Below are 18863 nucleotides of genomic sequence, written 5' to 3'. Positions count from 1 at the left end.
TTAAGCTGACATAAGTGTGTTTTCTACATGTGAGACACTGTTCTGTTCTGTAATTCATTTCTTGTGCAGCCATATTTACCCTCCCTCTATAAGTGATATCTTATGATATGTTTCTTTTTCTGTTTGACTTATTTCAAGTAGTATTATCGGACCTAAATCCAGTCTTTATCCTTCTACTAGCCTTATTACATTGATTTCATGGTGAAGAGATATTCCATGGTACATAAGTACCACATCTTCTTTATCCATTGTTCTCTTTCCTGGGATATTTAAGGTGTACTAAAGTTGAGGTTCTTGTAAACAGAGTAGCCCTAAACTGTGGTGTGCTTGTGTCTTGTTGATTTTTAGACTTCCCTAGATATACTCCCATGATTGGAAGTGTCCTATGCTCTGTAGCTCTGTTTTTTAGATGATTTAGGAACCACCATACACTTCTCCAGAGTGGCTCTCGGCAGTTCACACACTGCCCATCAGCGTATAAAGGCTCCCTCTTCTCCATGGCCTGTCCTGCATTTCTGGTTTTTACAATTTTTTAGGATGACCCTTTTGACCGGTGGGAAATGAGACTTCTTTGTTGTGCACATTTGCATTGCTTGCTTGCTTCGTTGCCCATAAAGTGCGTATGCGTTTTTTCCTGGATATAATCAGGAAAAAACGCATACGCCCTTTTGGGCCAACTGCATCATTGTCGAAATTCTGCCGCTTTTCATGTGCTTTAAAGACGAGTCCAATCTATCTCTTGAAATCTGTTTCTTGCAATTCTGTCTTGCATTCAGATCCTTTTCTTTGCCTTACCTCAACATATTTTTGGACGTTAGTTTTCATTTATAACTCTGCAGATTTGTGAATTGCAGTGACCCTGAGCTCCATTTTTTAAGTTGCTCTTTTGTGAGCTGGCCTCAAACCCGCAGGATTGCTTCAGGCCCTATTTTGGCTCCGGCGAGGCGGGCTGAGCCTTTTTTAAATTCTTATTCTTAATGGGAAATTAGAGTGATATGTGTCTGTCCAAACCCCTACAACTATTCTCTCATTGGTTCCCCCTCTTCCCGTTCATCCTCCTCACAATTTGCAAAATGTGTGAAACAGAAGTTTAAATGTGCTGATTCTCCAAGTGGGGAGATTCTAAGTAACGTGGCTGGAATGGTGAACAGGAGCACCAGGAGAGGATAAATGAGGTGCATTTTAGACACATCTCCCGATCACATGGTGTACAGTCCTCTGGGTTTTCCATGCATGTTTTAGCTGTAGGAAGATCCCTTGAACCTGCAGATTTGGGACCCATTGAATGGGTACCAGTAGTATTACTTTAAAGGGTGTGCATTTCCTCACCCAACCTCACATTTCTCTTAGCGCAAACAGTTTCCAGCCTTATGTCTCATCCTGCTGTGGGTCTAGATGTGTTCAATCCATGTTGCATCACCGTCCCTGAGGAAAAGTTGTAAGAGGTTTTCTCTGTCTCTCTGTTGTTTATTTTTTTCAATTTATTACTATATTGGTTACAGCTGATTTTCAAAGCTCTGTTTCTTGCTGCTGTACATCCACTTGATTCACGTACAGAGAGACATCAATAAATTGTTTCTCAGATTCTTACCAGTCGTATATATTCTTTTCCGGTGACTTGAGTGTGCTGAGTGCAGTTCTTTTAGCTACCGGGTAGGCCTTGTTGATTCTCAGTTTGGTATTTGGAATGGTATCTTTGCTAATTTCAACCTCCTGGATGATGCCTCACCCCTCCCCACCTTTCCCGTTTAGCAGCCTTATGCGTGTTTTCTACATATTTGACTATGTTTTTGTTTTGTAATTTATTTCATGTGTAGCCATTTTGGATTCCACCTTTAAGTGATATCTTATGATATGTGTCTTTTTCTTTTTGAATTATGTCACTTAGAATGATCATACGTAACTCCTCCAGAGTTGTTACAACTGGCCATATTTCATTGATTTCCAGGCTGAATAATATTCCACTCTACCTAAGTACCACATCTCTATCCATTTTTTCCCTCCAGAGACATTTAAGTTATATCTTAGTCGAGGATCTTTTAAACAGAGATGGGGTAAACATTGGGGTGCCTGTGTCCTCTCGATTTTTGTTTTTCCCAAGATATACGCCCATGAGTGCAAGTGCCCTATGCTCTGTAGCTCATTTTCTAGATGCTTTAGTAAACACAATACACTTCTCCAGAATGGCCGTTGGCAATATACATTTCCACTATAAGTCTCACAGGGCTCCCTCTTCTCCTTGCCCTGTCCTGCATTTCTGTTGTTTACGCTTTATGAGGATGGCTCTTCTGACTGATGCGAAGTGATATCTTTTGTAGTATTGACTTCCAGTGCCCACCTGTTTGGTTGGCTAAAAGAGTGTATGCCCTTTTCTTGAATATATACAGAAAAAAACGCATACACCCTTTTTGGCCAACTGCAATGTTGGCAATGTTCAGCTCCTTTTCTTGTGCTTAATGGCGAGTCCTTTCTACCTCCTCAAATCCCTTTCCTGCCATTCTCCCTTGCTTACAAGTCCTTTTCTCTGACTTTCCTCAAGACATTTTTCAGTGATGGATATTTTCAACTCTGCAGTTTCGTGAATTTTACTGCCCCTGAGTTCCATTGTTCAACTTGTGTTTATGGGAACTGGCCACAAAGCAGCGGGATTTCCTCAAGCCCTATACTGTTTCCATGGGCAACCCTAGCCTTTGGTCAATTCGTCTTCCTGATTGGAAATTAGAGTGACATGTGCCTGTCTGAACACCTAGGACTTGTCTCTCATTGTTCCTCATCCTTCCGCTTCATCCTCTGGACAAATTCCAAACTGTACGCAACAGGATGTTGACAGTGCTGACATCTCCAAGTGGGGAGACTGTTAGTAAAGACGCTGGAGGGGTGAACCCGAGCACCAGGAGATGAGGAGATGAGATGCCTTTTCCAAACTCTTCCCGATCAGACGGTATACCATCCTCTGGGTGTGACAGACATGTTTTAGCAGTAGGAAGAGTCCCATTCATGTAAAGAGAACACCAGGGCTTTTTCAAAATCAGTGTCTCCCCGAAACCCAAACTGGGGAATTTTTTAAGCTACGGCTACACATATGTTCATTAAGGGCCTTGGAAGTAGGCAGAGTCCAAACTTTAGATGATTGAAGTCTTCAGGGTCAGAAGCACTCACCACCAGCTTCCCTTAGGTTACACTTTAACTGTCATTGATAGATGATGTCAATAAAAATATCTATTCTTTTTCAGATTATTTCCCCTTATAGGTTATTGCAAAATGTTGAGTGTAGTTCCCTGTGCTATACAGTAGTTCCTTGTTGATGATCTATTTTATACATAGCAGTGTGTATGTGTTAATCCCAAACTGTTAATTTATCCCTCCTCCCACCTTTCCCCTTTGGTAATAATAAATTATAAGATTTTATACTTCTTGGAAATGGGGGAGCTGAAAGAGAGGTATCATTTTCAATGGAAAAGCATTTAAAACAAGATTGAAGCTTTAACCAAGATTATTAGATGTACATCCTTGGAAAGAAATCACTTCGTTTCTCTAATATTGACCTGACAAATAAGACAAACCTTTTCACTGAACTTGCTTATAATAAAGTGATGGAAATATCAAATGGAAGTGTTAGAAACATCTTATTTTACCCGAGCCTTATACACTGTTCTATGTTAACTACAGTTTGGCTCACACATCTGTTCATTGAGGTTACAATAGTCTCAATTTCTGTTACTGATCCTCCAGAGTGGACCCCAACAAGTGTCCCCCTGCCCAGTGTCATTGGGGCCAACAGATCGAGACTGAGTTTGGTTCACAAGCAAAGGAAACTTTATATTTTGATCAGAGAATGGAGAGGTGAGAGCATGCACTACCCCGTGGGCTGTGGGCTGGGCTGCTGTGTAGAGATCCTGTCAGAGTCAGTGGGAGGGAGGGGGCGGAGCTCTTGAGGGCCGCGTTGGCTGCAGCTCAGGCTCTATATCGCGGAGTCTGCACTGGGCCCCAGGAGCTGAGGTGTCGACCCAGCCATTCTGCACTAGGAAATCTGGTCTGAAGTGCCGGGTGTGGAACCTCTGCATGCGGGACCCTAGCAGCACATGAAATTAGACAAAGCACAAAGGATAAAAAAGGTTAGACTTGACTTTATTGCCCAGATTCTATTTTTATCTCCCAGGGATTTTTAATGGGCTTTGCTGGGGACAAACCCCTCCTCTGCCTTTTGTCCCGTTCCTCATTCTTGGAGTGCTGAGGGTGCAGACCCTTCTTCTGTAACTGCTGAGTGCTGAGTTGGGAGCCCTCATACCCGGGGGCGAGGGTCAGAGCTTCTCCCCAGCAGCCTCCAGGTGACGTTGATTGTCCCCAGGCCCCCTGCCTCCCTGCTCGTCCACCTGAGCACCAGCATTGGAAGTGTTATAGATTCTAATGGCCTTTAAGGGTCCAGGAAAGAGATGTGCAGAGACGCTGTGGGGGCCGGTTTCACCCCGCCCCACATTTGTTCGGCCACCTTAGGCTGACCGTTTCTGCCAGCCTAGATGCTCTGACCAGTAGTCTGCGCTTTCTTCAATTAGGCCCCTGAATTAACGTACAAACAACACCAGGTGTCAGAGCCCTGCCCGCTCAACTCCCAGACAGTCCAGGGTCAGTGGTGATCAAGGACCATGATGGCCACTGAGTCAACAGCCTTTTGAAGTAAACAGGAGTCCAGCCGGTCTTATTGGCCACCATCATCATGGTGTCTGTAGGCTTTTCTATGGTGACAGTGTGATATACGGTTCCCCCGCCAAGATTATTAGCTCCCCTCTGGGTGCAGTAAGTCCTGCAAGCAGTGGTCTACTCTTTTGGGACACACTCTTGTTGTTTTATGAGAGAAACTCCAGGTCAAGTGATGTTCACACGAGTCGTCATGGTGCCCTGTTGCCCCTGGTTATCTCTCTGGATGTTGGAGTTGGAGGGCCTCCTCACTCGAGGTCGGTGTGCCCACGGAGCGAACCCTGCAACTTCAGGGCATGGTTGGTGGTTAGGATCACCACGTGGGGTCCTTTTCCCTTAGGAGGGAGGTGGCCTTTTGGGCTGCTGATTTCCAGGTTTTCAGATACCGCCAGTATCTTGGCCAGATGTGGCAGTGGGCCAAGCCCCTTGGTGACCGTAGTTTATCCTACCTGGATGGCATTCTTGCATTGTTCCATTTCAAGTGGTCCCAGTTTTTGCACTAATTCTCCAATGGCGATTCACCTTTCACCGGGAATGTAAAGGTCAAAGGGTTTAGCTAAATTAGGGAGTTCCAGGGCAAGGGTCTGAATTGACTGCTCTTTCCATTCTTGAAAGGCCACTTCTGGATTCTATTCAAAAGGATCATCATCTTTTCCTTTCAGTGTTTCATATAGAGGCCCAGCTAGTAGACTGTAGTTAGGGATCCAGAAGCAGCAAACCCTGGCCTCCCCAGGAACCCCTAAGCTGTCTTCTAGTTTTAGAAAGGGGTAAGGCTGAAAATGGTTTCTTCCCTTTCCTGGGATGGGCTTCTCCGACCTTCTGTGAGAATGAAGCCCAGGCAGGTCACCGCAGTCTGTGATATTTGAGCTTTTTCTTGGACAACTTCTATCCTTTATTGGCTTGGTAGTTCAGAGGCCTCCTTAGTAGGGCTGGCGATCAGAATGTCGTTTGCGTACTGAAGGAGGGTTTCCTTTTCCAGAGGTAGAACTTTTCGGTCTTTAGCTAAGCTTTCCCCAAAGATGGTGTGGGAATTTTTGCACCCTTGGGGCAAGACGGCCCGGAAGTATTGTTTTAGTTGTATGTTGAGTCCTGCCACTCACAAGCCAAAATTTCTTGTGACTCTGGGACTAATGGAATACAAAAGAAGGCATCATTGAAGACTAATACAGAATACCATGTCCTGGTGGTTGGTAGAATGACCAGCAGGGTGTAGGAATTAGGAGCAACTGGAGGTATATCCTCGGTGGCTTCACTGACTGTCCTGACATCCTTTACCAGGTCCCCAGCAGCCCATGGGGCTCTCGTGGTCAGACCAATCCCAGGATATGGAGCTCACCTGGGCAGGTACCCCACCCCCACCCCAGCCCACGGGGCTCTCGTGGTCAGGCCCCTCCCAGGATACAGAGCTACCCTTGCAGGTACCGTGGCAGGGCTGGGCACACAGGAACCGTGCACATAGCCCTGATTGCAGAGCACCCCCAGGTCACCTGTCTCTCAGAGCTGACACAGAGCACCTCAGAGCAGGACTTGAACTAACAAACAGCAGCTGCGACAGGTCTGTGACCCTGGGCATCACTCTGTGTGGCCTCCCTCCACCTGGTCTTCCAGAGACTTCCACTGCACCCGGGGCACCAGGCCTCTGTCTCCAACCACCACCCACCCCTCCTGTCCCTGACTCCTGGGTTCCTCTCATTAGGAGAGGGTTTTCTTGAAGTTGTCTCCCACTCATGGGCCAGATAAAATGATTAGAAAACAAGCCAAAGCTGCAGCCCCTTGTCTATCCTGACTCTCAGGAGCCCACACCTGTTCCTTGGACCTGGCCGGTTCAGCAAGTTCCATTTTCTGCAACTGTGAGCCCCTGAGGGGTGATGATTGGCTGACCTGGGCAGCCTTACCGTGCCGGCCAGCCCTCCCCAGGTGTGCCTGGGTTGAGATCAATATAAATACCACTCCAGGCAGCAAGAGCCCCTGCAGCCGTGCCTGACGCCATTTTCTCTGCCCTGTCAGCAGTCTCGGGGCTGGGCTGGTGGGAGGGAGGGAGAGGCCACGGCTTTGTGGGTGGCCCAGTGTGAGTGGGGCTCTGCTGGACTTTCTGCAGCAGTTGCCAGGCTGCCATCTGCTAAAGAAGAGGATGTGTCACCCATACCTGCTGCTGGAATTTCTCCCTGGGCAGAGGTGAGGAAGGAAAAAAGCAGTGGGGGCAGGGACAGGACGGGTATCTCAGGCAGGGAAATGGAAATCTTCCAGAAGAGCACCCAGGGCCAGGACCATCCTGGCTGGCCTGCAGGCACCAAGTCGGCCGGCATGCTGTCACTCGTGTGGCTCTATGGCCCTTCCTCTAGGCTTTCAAGTCCTTGTATATATTCAGGTGTTTTACCTGGGACGGGTGAGAATAGTTCAGCAGCAACTGGCCTGGGGCTCAGCTCACGTTTACTCACAGATGCCTCGGCACGGTGGCCCAGCGTTGCAATGAGGACGCTTGTTACGTGGGGGCTGCTGGCTGAATGGGAGACGATTCCCCACCACTGACCAACTTCAGAATTGTTTACAACTGGAACAAGTGCCCTGATATGGTTTTCCTCTGTGTAACTGGTGGGTTCTGTGTTTTTTTTTCTCTTTTTCATTTTTGGTTCAAGGTAGATTTTATTCCTCTTTTTTGTATTTACAGATATAAGCATGGAAATAATTTATTCATATAAATACATGTATGTGAAGGGAATAATTGTTTTTTCTGTTTTATTTTTTAAATTTTATTTCTTTTTAATTTTGAATTTTATTTTATATTTTTATACAGCAGGTTCTTATTGGTTATCTATTTTATACATATAAATGTATACATGTCAATCCCAGTCTCTCAACTCCTCCCACCACCACCCCCCAACAGCTTTCCCCCCTTGTTGTCCATACATTTGTTGTCTTCATCTGTTGCTCTATTTATGCCTTGCAAAATGGTTAATCTGTACAGTTTTTCTAGGTTCCACATATATGCATGAATATACAAGATTTGTTTTTCTCTTTCTGACTTACTTCACTCTGTATGACAGTCTCTAGATCCATCGATGTCTCTACAAATGACCCAATTTCATTCCTTTTCATGGCTTAGTAATATTCCATTTTATATATGTACCACAGCTTTATGCATTCGTCTGTCTGTGGGTATTTAGGTTGCTTCCACTACCTCGATATTGTAAATAGTGATGCAATGAACATTGCGGTGAATGTCTCTTTTTGATTTATGGTTTTGTCTGGGTATATGTCCAGTACTGGGATTGCTGTATCATATGGTAATTCTATTGTTAGTTTCTTAAGAAACTCCATATTGTTCCCCATAGTGACTATATCAATTTATATTCCCAACAATAGTGGAAGAGGGTTCCTTTTCTCCACACCCTTTCCAGCATTTTTTGTTTGTAGATATTCTGATGATGCCCATTCTACCAGGTGTGAGGTGATACCTCATTGTTGAGTCCATTTTGTTGAGCAAGGGGTAGGTCTTGTCTATTACATATTTGGCTTATGGAACGGTATCTGTGCTCATTTCACACTCTGGTTTTATGCAGCACCCCAACTCACCTTTCCCCTTAAGCAAGCATAAGTGGGTTTTTGAAATTTGAGACCCGGTTCTGTTTTGTAATTCAGTTCCTGTGTAGCCAAGTTTACATTCCGTGTATTAGTGATATCTTATGATGTTTCATTTTCTGTGTGACTTATTTCAGTTAGAATCATCATACCTGAATCCACTCATTATGCTGCTACGGGCCTGATGACATAGATTTCATTGCTGAGTGATATTGCATTGTACATAAGTACCACAACTTCTTTATCCATTTTTCGCTTTCTGCGATATTGAACTTGTACCATAAACGAGGTTCTTGTAAACAGAGCCGTCCCAAACTTTGGGGTGGCTGTGTCTTTTTGATTTTAATTTCCCTAAGCTATAGGACCATACTTGGAAGTGCCCTAAGCTCTGTGGCTTTGTTTTTTAGATGTTTCAGGAAACACCATACACTTCTCCCGAGTGGCTGTTGGCAGTTTACATCCCGCCCATCAGCATAACAAGGCTCCCAGTTCTCCATGGCCTGTCCTGCCTTTCTGGATTTTACACTTTTTTCAGATGGCCCTTTTGACCGGGGGGAAGTGAGACTTCATTGGAGTGCAGATTTCCTTTGCAAGCTTGCTTGGTTGGCCAAAAAGGGTGTATGCGTTTTTTCCTTGAATATATTCAGGAAAAAACGCATACGCCCTTTTTCTCCAAGTGAATCATTGTGGACGTTCTGCCTCTCTTCCTATGCTTTAAATGCAATTCCAGTCTACCTCCTGAAATCGGTTTCCTGCAATTCTGGCCCGCTTTCAAGTCCTCTTGGCAGCCTTACTTCAGTATATTTTTGGACGATAGCTGTCATTTATAACTCTGCAGGTTTGTGAAATACAGTGCCCCTGAGCTCCTTTCTTCAACTCGCTTTCTTGTGAGCTGGCCGCAACACCGCAGGATTGCTTCAGGCCCTAATCTGGTTGTGGCATGACACGCTGAGCCTTTGGTTCATTCCTCTTCCTGGTGGGAAATGAGAGTGAAATTTGCCCGTCCAGACACCTCCAGCTAGTCTCTCATTGGTTCTCCCTATTCCTGTTCATCTTCCGCAGAAATTGCAAACTGGGCCAAACAGGAGGTTAAAGGCACTGACTCTCAAAGTCGGGAGAGTGTTAGTAAAGCATCTGGAATGTTGCACCCGAGTACCAGGGGACGAGACCTGAGACATATTTGAAGATGTCTCCCGATCACACGGTTGATCATACTCTGGGTTCCCCATGCATGTTTTAGCTGAGGGAAGAATCCCTTGAACGTGGAGAGTTGAGACCCCTGGAATGGGTACCATGCAATCTGACTTCAAAGGGTCTTCATTTGCTCACGGAACCTCTCCAATCCTATCACTGCTGCGTTTATGTTCCTGTACACACGGTTGATTCTCTTTCGGAGACATAGCAATCCATAGGTTTTCAGATACTTACTAGTCAGGTACATTCTTAGGTGTTTAATATGGGGTGTTGAGTCCATTTCGTTGAGTAAGGAGTAGCTCTTGTCTATTACATATTTGGCTTAAGGAACTTTATCTGTGCTCATTTCAATCTCTGGTTTTACGCAGCACCCCAACTCACCTTTCCCCTTAAGCAAGCATAAGTTGGTTTTCTAAATTTGAGACCCTGTTCTATTTTGTAATTAAGTTCCTGTGGAGCCAAGTTTACATTCCGTGTATTAGTGATATCTTATTATGTTTCTTTTTCTGTGTGACTTATTTCAGTTAGAATCATCATACCTGAATCCACTCATTATGCTGCTACGGGCCTGATGACATAGATTTCATTGCTGAGTGATATTGCATTGTACGTAAGTACCACAACTTCTTTATCCATTTTTCACTTTCTGTGATATTGAACTTGTACCGTAAACGAGGTTCTTGTATACAGAGCCATCCCAAACTTTGGGGTGGCTGTGTGTTTTTGATTTTAATTTCCCTAATCTATAGGACCATAAGTGGAAGTGCCCTAGGCTCTGTTGCTTTGTTCTTTAGATGTTTCAGGAAACACCATACACTTCTCCCGAGTGGATGTTGGCAATTTACATCCCACCCATCAGCATAACAAGGCTCCCAGTTCTCCATGGCCTGTCCTGCCTTTCTGGATTTTACACTTTTTTCAGATGGCTCTTTTGACCGGGGGGAAGTGAGACTTCATTGGAGTGCAGATTTCCTTTGCAAGCTTGCTTGGTTGGCCAAAAAGGGCGTATGCGTTTTTTCCTGAATATATTCAGGAAAAAACGCATATGCACTTTTTCGTCAAGTGCATCATTGTGGACGTTCTGCCTCTTTTCCTATGCTTTAAATGCAATTCCAGTCTACCTCCTGAAATCGGTTTCCTGCAATTCTGCCCCACTTTCAAGTCCTCTTGGCAGCCTTACTTCAGTATGTTTTTGGACGATAGCTGTCATTTATAACTCTGCAGGTTTGTGAATTACAGTGCCCCTGAGCTCCTTTCTTCAACTCGCTTTCTTGTGAGCTGACCGCAACACCGCAGGATTGCTTCAGGCCCTAATCTGGTTCCGGCACGGCATGCTGAGCCTTTGGTTAATTCCTGTTCCTGGTGGGAAATGAGAGTGAAATTTGCCCGTCCAGACACCTCCAGCTAGTCTCTCATTGGTTCTCCCTATTCCTGTTCATCTTCCGCAGAAATTGCAAACAGGGCCAAACAGGAGTTTAAAGGCACTGACTCTCCAAGTCGGGAGAGTGTTAGTAAAGCGTCTGGAATGTTGCACCCGAGTACCAGGGGACGAGAACTGAGACATACTTGAAGACGTCTCCCGATCACACGGTTGATCATACTCTGGGTTCAACATGCATGTTTTAGCTGAAGGAAGAATCCCTTGAACCTGGAGAGTTGAGACCCGTGGAATGGGTACCATGCAATATGACTTCAAAGGGTCTTCAATTGCTCACCGATCCTCTCCAATCCTATCACTGCTGCGTTTATGCCCCTGTACACACACTTGATTAGCTTTCGGAGACATAGCAATCCATAGGTTTTAAGATACTTACTAGTCAGGTACATTCTTAGGCGTTTAATATGGGGTGTTGAGTCCATTTCGTTGAGCAAGGAGTAGCTCTTGTCTATTACATATTTGGCTTAAGGAACTTTATCTGTGCTCATTTCAATCTCTGATTTTATGCAGCACCCCAACTCACCTTTCCCCTTAAGCAAGCATAAGTTGGTTTTCTACATTTGAGACCCTGTTCTGTTTTGTAATTCAGTTCCTGTGTAGCCAAGTTTACATTCCGTGTATTAGTGATATCTTATGATGTTTCTTTTTCTGTGTGACTTATTTCAGTTAGAATCATGATACCTGAATCCACTCATTTTCTGCTACGGGCCTGATGACAGAGATATCATTGCTGAGTGATATTGCATTGTACGTAAGTACCACAGCTTCTTTATCCATTTTTCACTTTCTGCGATATTGAACTTGTACCGTAAACGAGGTTCTTGTAAACAGAGCCGTCCCAAACTTTGGGGTGGCTGTGTCTTTTTGATTTTAATTTCCCTAAGCTATAGGACCATAAGTGGAAGTGCCCTAGGCTCTGTTGCTTTGTTTTTTAGATGTTTCAGGAAACACCATACACTTCTCCCGAGTGGCTGTTGGCAATTTACATCCCGCCCATCAGCATAACAAGGCTCCCAGTTCTCCATGGCCTGTCCTGCCTTTCTGGATTTTACACTTTTTTCAGATGGCCCTTTTTTTTTTTTTTTTTAACATCTTTATTGGGGTATAATTGCTTTACAATGGTGTGTTAGTTTCTGCTTTATAACAAAGTGAATCAGTCATACATAAACATATGTTCCCATATGTCTTCCCTGTTGCGTCTCCCTCCCTCCCACCCTCCCTATCCCACCCCTCCAGGCTGTCACAAAGCACCGAGCCAATATCCCTGTGCCATGCGGCTGCTTCCCACTAGCTATCTACCTTACTGCGTTTGTTAGTGTGTATATGCCCATGACTCTCTCTCGCCCTGTCACAGCTCACCCTTCCCCCTCCCCATAACCTAAAGTCCGTTCTCTAAGAGGTCTGTGTCTTTATTCCTGCTTTACCCCTAGGTTCTTCATGACATTTTTTTCTTAAATTCCATATATATGTGTTAGCATACGGTATTTGTCTTTTTCTTTCTGACTTACTTCACTCTGTATGACAGACTCTAGGTCTATCCACCTCATCACAAATAGCTCAATTTTGTTTCTTTTTATGGCTGAGTAATATTCCATTGTATATATGTGCCACATCGTCTTTATCCATTCATCCGATGACGGGCACTTAGGTTGTTTCCATCTCCGGGCTATTGTAAATAGAGCTGCAATGAACATTTTGGTACATGACTCTTTTTGAATTTTGGTTTTCTCAGGGTATATGCCCAGTAGTGGGATTGCTGGGTCATATGGTAGTTCTATTTGTAGTTTTTTAAGGAACCTCCATACTGTTCTCCATAGTGGCTGAACCAATTCACATTCCCACCAGCAGTGCAAGAGTGTTCCCTTTTCTCCACACCCTCTCCAGCATTTATTGTTTCTAGATTTTTTGATGATGGCCATTCTGACTGGTGTGAGATGATATCTCATTGTAGTTTTGATTTGCATTTCTCTAATCAGATGGCCCTTTTAACCAGGGGGAAGTGAGACTTCATTGTAGTGCAGATTTCCTTTGCAAGCTTGCTTGGTTGGCCAAAAAGGGCGTATGCGTTTTTTCCTGAATATATTCAGGAAAAAACGCATACGCCCTTTTTGGCCAAGTGCATCATTGTGGACGTTCTGCCTCTTTAACTATGCTTTAAATGCAATTCCAGTCTACCTCCTGAAATCGGTTTCCTGCAATTCTGCCCCGCTTTCAAGTCCTCTAGGCAGCCTTACTTCAGTATATTTTTGGACGATAGCTGTCATTTATAACTCTGCAGGTTTGTGAATTACAGTACCCCTGAGCTCCTTTCTTCAACTCGCTTTCTTGTGAGCTGGCTGCAACACCACAGGATTGCTTCAGGCCCTAATCTCGTTCCGGCACGGCACGCTGAGTCTTTGGTTAATTCTTCCTCCTGGTGGGAGATGAGAGCTAATTTGCCCGTCCAGACACCTCCAGCTAGTCTCTCATTGGTTCTCCCTATTCCTGTTCATCTTCCACAGAAATTGCAAACTGGGCCAAACAGGAGGTTAAACGCACTGACTCTCCAAGTTAGGAGAGTGTTAGTAAAGCATCTGGAATGTTGCACCCGAGTACCAGGGGACGAGAACTGAGACATATTTGAAGACATCTCCCGATCACACGGTTGATCATACTCTGGGTTCCACATGCATGTTTTAGCTGAAGGAAGAATCCCTTAAACCTGGAGAGTTGAGACCCGTGGAATGGGTACCATGCAATATGACTTCAAAGGGTCTTCATTCACTCACCGAACCTCTCCAATCCTATCACTGCTGCGTTTATGCCCCTGTACACACGCTAGATTCTCTTTCGGAGACATAGCAATCCATAGGTTTTAAGATACTTACTAGTGAGGTACATTCTTAGGCGTTTAAAATGGGGTGTTGAGTCCATTTCGTTGAGCAAGGAGTAGCTCTTGTCTATTACATATTTGGCTTATGGAACGGTATCTGTGCTCATTTCAATCTCTGGTTTTATGCAGCACCCCAACTCACCTTTCCCCTTAAGCAAGCATAAGTTGGTTTTCTAAATTTGAGACCCTGTTCTGTTTTGTAATTCAGTTCCTGTGGAGCCAAGTTTACATTCCGTGTATTAGTGATATCTTATGATGTTTCTTTTTCTGTGTGACTTATTTCAGTTAGAATCATCATACCTGAATCCACTCATTATGCTGCTACGGGCCTGATGACATAGATTTCGTTGCTGAGTGATATTGCATTGTACGTAAGTACCACAACTTCTTTATCCATTTTTCACTTTCTACCGTATTGAACTTGTACCGTAAATGAGGTTCTTGTAAACAGAGCCGTCCCAAACTTTGGGGTGGCTGTGTCTTTTTGATTTTAATTTCCCTAACCTATAGGACCATAAGTGGAAGAGGCCTAAGCTCTGTTGCTTTGTTTTTTAGATGTTTCAGGAAACACCATACACTTCTCCCGAGTGGCTGTTGGCAAATTACTTCCCACCCATCAGCATAACAAGGCTCCCAGTTCTCCATGGCCTGTCGTGCCTTTCTGGATTTTACACTTTGTTCAGTTGGCCCTTTTGACCGGGGGGAAGTGAGACTTCTTTGGAGTGCACATTTCCTTTGCAAGCTTGCTTGGTTGGCCAAAAAGTGCATATGCGTTTTTTCCTGAATATATTCAGGAAAAAACGCATACGCCCTTTTTGGCCAAGTGCATCATTGTGGACGTTCTGCCTCTTTTCCTATGCCTTAAATGCAATTCCAGTCTACCTCCTGAAATCGGTTTCCTGCAATTCTGCCCCGCTTTCAAGTCCTCTTGGCAGCCTTACTTCAGTATATTTTTGGACGATAGGTGTCATTTATAACTCTGCAGGTTTGTGAATTACAGTGCCCCTGAGCTCCTTTCTTCAACTCGCTTTCTTGTGAGCTGGCCGCAACACCGCAGGATTGCTTCAGGCCCTAATCTGGTTCCGGCACGGCACGCTGAGCCTTTGGTTAATTGCTCTTCCTGGTGGGAAATGAGAGTTAAATTTGCCCGTCCAGACACCTCCAGCTAGTCTCTCATTGGTTCTCCCTATTCCTGTTCATCTTCTGCAGAAATTGCAAACTGGGCCAAACAGGAGGTTAAAGGCACTGACTCTCCAAGTCGGGAGAGTGTTAGTAAAGCGTCTGGAATGTTGCACCCGAGTACCAGGGAACGAGAACTGAGACATATTTGAACACGTCTCCTTATCACACCGTTGATCATACTCTGGGTTCCACATGCATGTCTTAGCACAAGGAAGAATCCCTTAAAGCTGGAGAGATGAGACCTGTGGAATGGGTACCATGCAATATGCCTTCAAAGGTTCTTCATTTGCTCACCAAACCTCTCCAATCCTATCACTGCTGCGTTTATGCCCCTGTACACACGCTTGATTCTCTTTGGGAGACATAGCAATCCATAGGTTTTAAGATACTTACTAGTCTGGTAAATTCTTAGGTGTTTAATATGGGATGTTGAGTCCATTTCGTTGAGCAAGGAGTAGCGCTTGTCTATTCCATATTTGGCTTAAGGAACTTTATCTGTGCTCATTTCAATCTCTGGTTTTATGCAGCACGCCAACTCACCTTTCCCCTTACGCAAGCATAAGATGGTTTTCTAAATTTGAGACCCTGTTCTGTTTTGTAATTCAGTTCCTGTGGAGCCAAGTTTACATTCTGTGTATTAGTGATATCTTATGATGTTTCTTTTTCTCTGTGACTTATTTCAGTTAGAATCATCATACCTGTATCCACTCATTATGCTGCTACGGGCCTGATGAACTAGATATCATTGCTGAGTGATATTGCATTGTACGTAAGTACCACAACTTCTTTATCCATTTTTCACTTTCTGCGATATTGAACTTGTACTGTAAACGAGGTTCTTGTAAACAGAGCCGTCCCAAACTTTGGGGTGGCTGTGTCTTTTTGATTTTAATTTCCCTAAGCTATAGGACCATAAGTGGAAGTGCCCTCGGCACTGTTGCTTTGTTTTTTAGATGTTTCAGGAAACACCATACACTTCTCTTGAGTGGCTGTTGGCAATTTACATCCCTCCCTTCAGCATAACAAGGCTCCCAGTTCTCCATGGCGTGTCCTGCCTTTCTCGATTTTACACTTTTTTCAGATGGCCCTTTTGACCAGGGGGAAGTGAGACTTCATTGGAGTTCAGATTTCCTTTGCAAGCTTGCTTGGTTGGCCAAAAAGGGCGTATGCATTTTTTCCTGAATATATTCAGGAAAAAACACATACGCCCTTTTTGGTCAAGTGCATCATTGTCCACGTTCTGCCTCTTTTCCTATGCTTTAAATGCAATTCCAGTCTACCTCCTGAAATCAGTTTCCTGCAATTCTGCCCTGCTTTCAAGTCCTCTTGGCAGCCTTACTTCAGTATATTTTTGGACGATAGCTGTCATTTATAACTCTGCAGGTTTGTGAATTACAGTGCCCCTGAGCTCCTTTCTTCAACTCGCTTTCTTGTGAGCTGCCGCAACACCGCAAGATTGCTTCAGGCCCTAATCTGGTTCCGGGACGGCACGCTGAGCCTTTGGTTAATTCCTCTTCCTGGTGGGAAATGAGAGTTAAATTTGCCCGTCCAGGCACCTCCAGCTAGTCTCTCATTGGTTCTCCCTATTCCTGTTCATCTTCCGCAGTAATTGCAAACTGGGCCAAACAGGAGGTTAAAGGCACTGACTCTCCAAGTCGGGAGAGTGTTAGTAAAGCGTCTGGAATGTTGCACCCGAGTACCAGGGGATGAGAACTGAGACATATTTGAACACGTCTCCCGATCACACGGTTGATCATACTCTGGGTTCCACATGCATGTTTTAGCTGAAGGAAGAATCCCTTAAACCTGGAGAGTTGAGACCCGTGGAATGGGTACCATGCAATATGACTTCAAAGGGTCTTCATTGCTCACCGAACCTCTCCAATCCTATCACTGCTGCGTTTATGCCCCTGTACACACACTTGATTCTCTTTCGGAGACATAGCAATCCATAGGTTTTCAGTTACTTACTAGTCAGGTACATTCTTAGGCGTTTAATATGGGGTGTTGAGTCCATTTCGTTGAGCAAGGAGTAGCTCTTGTCTATTCCATATTTGGCTTAAGGAACTTTATCTGTGCTCATTTCAATCTCTGGTTTTATGCAGCACCCCAACTCACCTTTCTCCTTAAGCAAGCATAAGTTGGTTTTCTAAATTTGAGACCCTGTTCTGTTTTGTAATTCAGTTCCTGTGTAGCCAAGTTTACATTCCGTGTATTAGTGGTATCTTATGATGTTTCTTTTTCTGTGTGACTTATTTCAGTTAGAATCATCATACCTGAATCCACTCATTATGCTGCTATGGTCCTGATAACATAGATTTCATTGCTCAGTGATATTGCATTGTACGTAATTACCACAACTTCTTTATCCATTTTTCACTTTGTGTGATATTGAACTTGTACCGTAAATGAGGTTCTCGTAAACAGAGCCATCCCAAACTTTGGGGTGGCTGTGTCTTTTTGATTTTAATTTCCCTAAGCTATAGGACCATAAGTGGAAGTGCCCTAGGCTCTGTTGCTTTGTTTTTCAGATGTTTCAGGAAACACCATACACTTCTCCCAGAGTGGCTGTTGGCAATTTACATCCCGCCCATAAGTATAACAAGGCTGCCAGTTCTCCATGGCCTGTCCTGCCTTTCTGGATTTTACACTTTTTTCAGATGGCCCTTTGGACCGGGGGGAAGTGAGACTTCATTGTAGTGCAGATTTTCTTTGCAAGCTTGCTTCGTTGACCGAAAAGTGCGTATGCGTTTTTTCCTGAATATATTCAGGGAAAAACGCATACGCCCTTTTTGACCAAGTGCATCATTGTGGACGTTGTGCCTCTTTTCCTATGCTTTAAATGCAATTCCAGTCTACCTCCTGAAATTGGTTTCCTGCAATTCTGCCCCGCTTTCAAGTCCTCTTGGCAGCCTTACTTCAGTATATTTTTGGACGATAGCTGTCATTTATAACTCTGCAGGTTTGTGAATTACAGTGCCCCTGAGCTCCTTTCTCTAACTCGCTTTCTTGTGAGCTGGCCGCAACACCGCAGGATTGCTTCAGGCCCTAATCTGGTTCCGGCATGGCCCGCTAAGCCTTTGGTTAATTCCTCTTCCTGGTGGGAAATGAGAGTTAAATTTGCCCGTCCAGACACCTCCAGCTAGTCTCTCATTGGTTCTCCCTATTCCTGTTCATCTTCCGCAGAAATTGCAAACTGGGCCAAACAGGAGGTTAAAGGCACTGACTCTCCAAGTCGGGAGAGTGTTAGTAAAGCGTCTGGAATGTTGCACCCGAGTACCAGGGAACGAGAACTGAGACATATTTGAACAGGTCTCCCTGTCACACAGTTGATCATACTCTGGGTTCAACATGCATGTTTTAGCTGAAGGAAGAATCCCTTAAACCTGGAGAGTTGAGACCCGTGGAATGGGTACCATGCAATATGACTTCAAAGGGTCTTCAATTGCTCACCGAACCTCTCCAATCCTATCACTGCTGCGTTTATGCCCCTGTACATACGCTTGATTCCCTTTTGGAGACATAGCAATCCATAGGTTTTAAGATATTTACTAGTCAGGTACATTCTTAGGCGTTTAATATGGGGTGTTGAGTCCATTTCTTTGAGCAAGAAGTAGCTCTTGTCTATTCCATATTTGGCTTAAGGAACTTTATCTGTGCTCATTTCAATCTCTGGTTTTATGCAGCACCCCAACTCACCTTTCTCCTTAAGCAAGCATAAGTTGGTTTTCTAAATTTGAGACCCTGTTCTGTTTTGTAATTCAGTTCCTGTGTAGCCAAGTTTACATTCCGTGTATTAGTGATATCTTATGATGTTTCTTTTTCTGTGTGACTTATTTCAGTTAGAATCATCATACCTGAATCCACTCATTATGCTGCTACGGGCCTGATGACATAGATTTC

This window comes from Orcinus orca, chromosome 3, assembly GCF_937001465.1.
Source record: "Orcinus orca chromosome 3, mOrcOrc1.1, whole genome shotgun sequence".
Lineage (NCBI taxonomy): Eukaryota > Metazoa > Chordata > Mammalia > Artiodactyla > Delphinidae > Orcinus > Orcinus orca.
The sequence above is the reverse complement of the archived record's forward strand: the minus strand, read 5'-3'. Positions refer to the sequence as shown.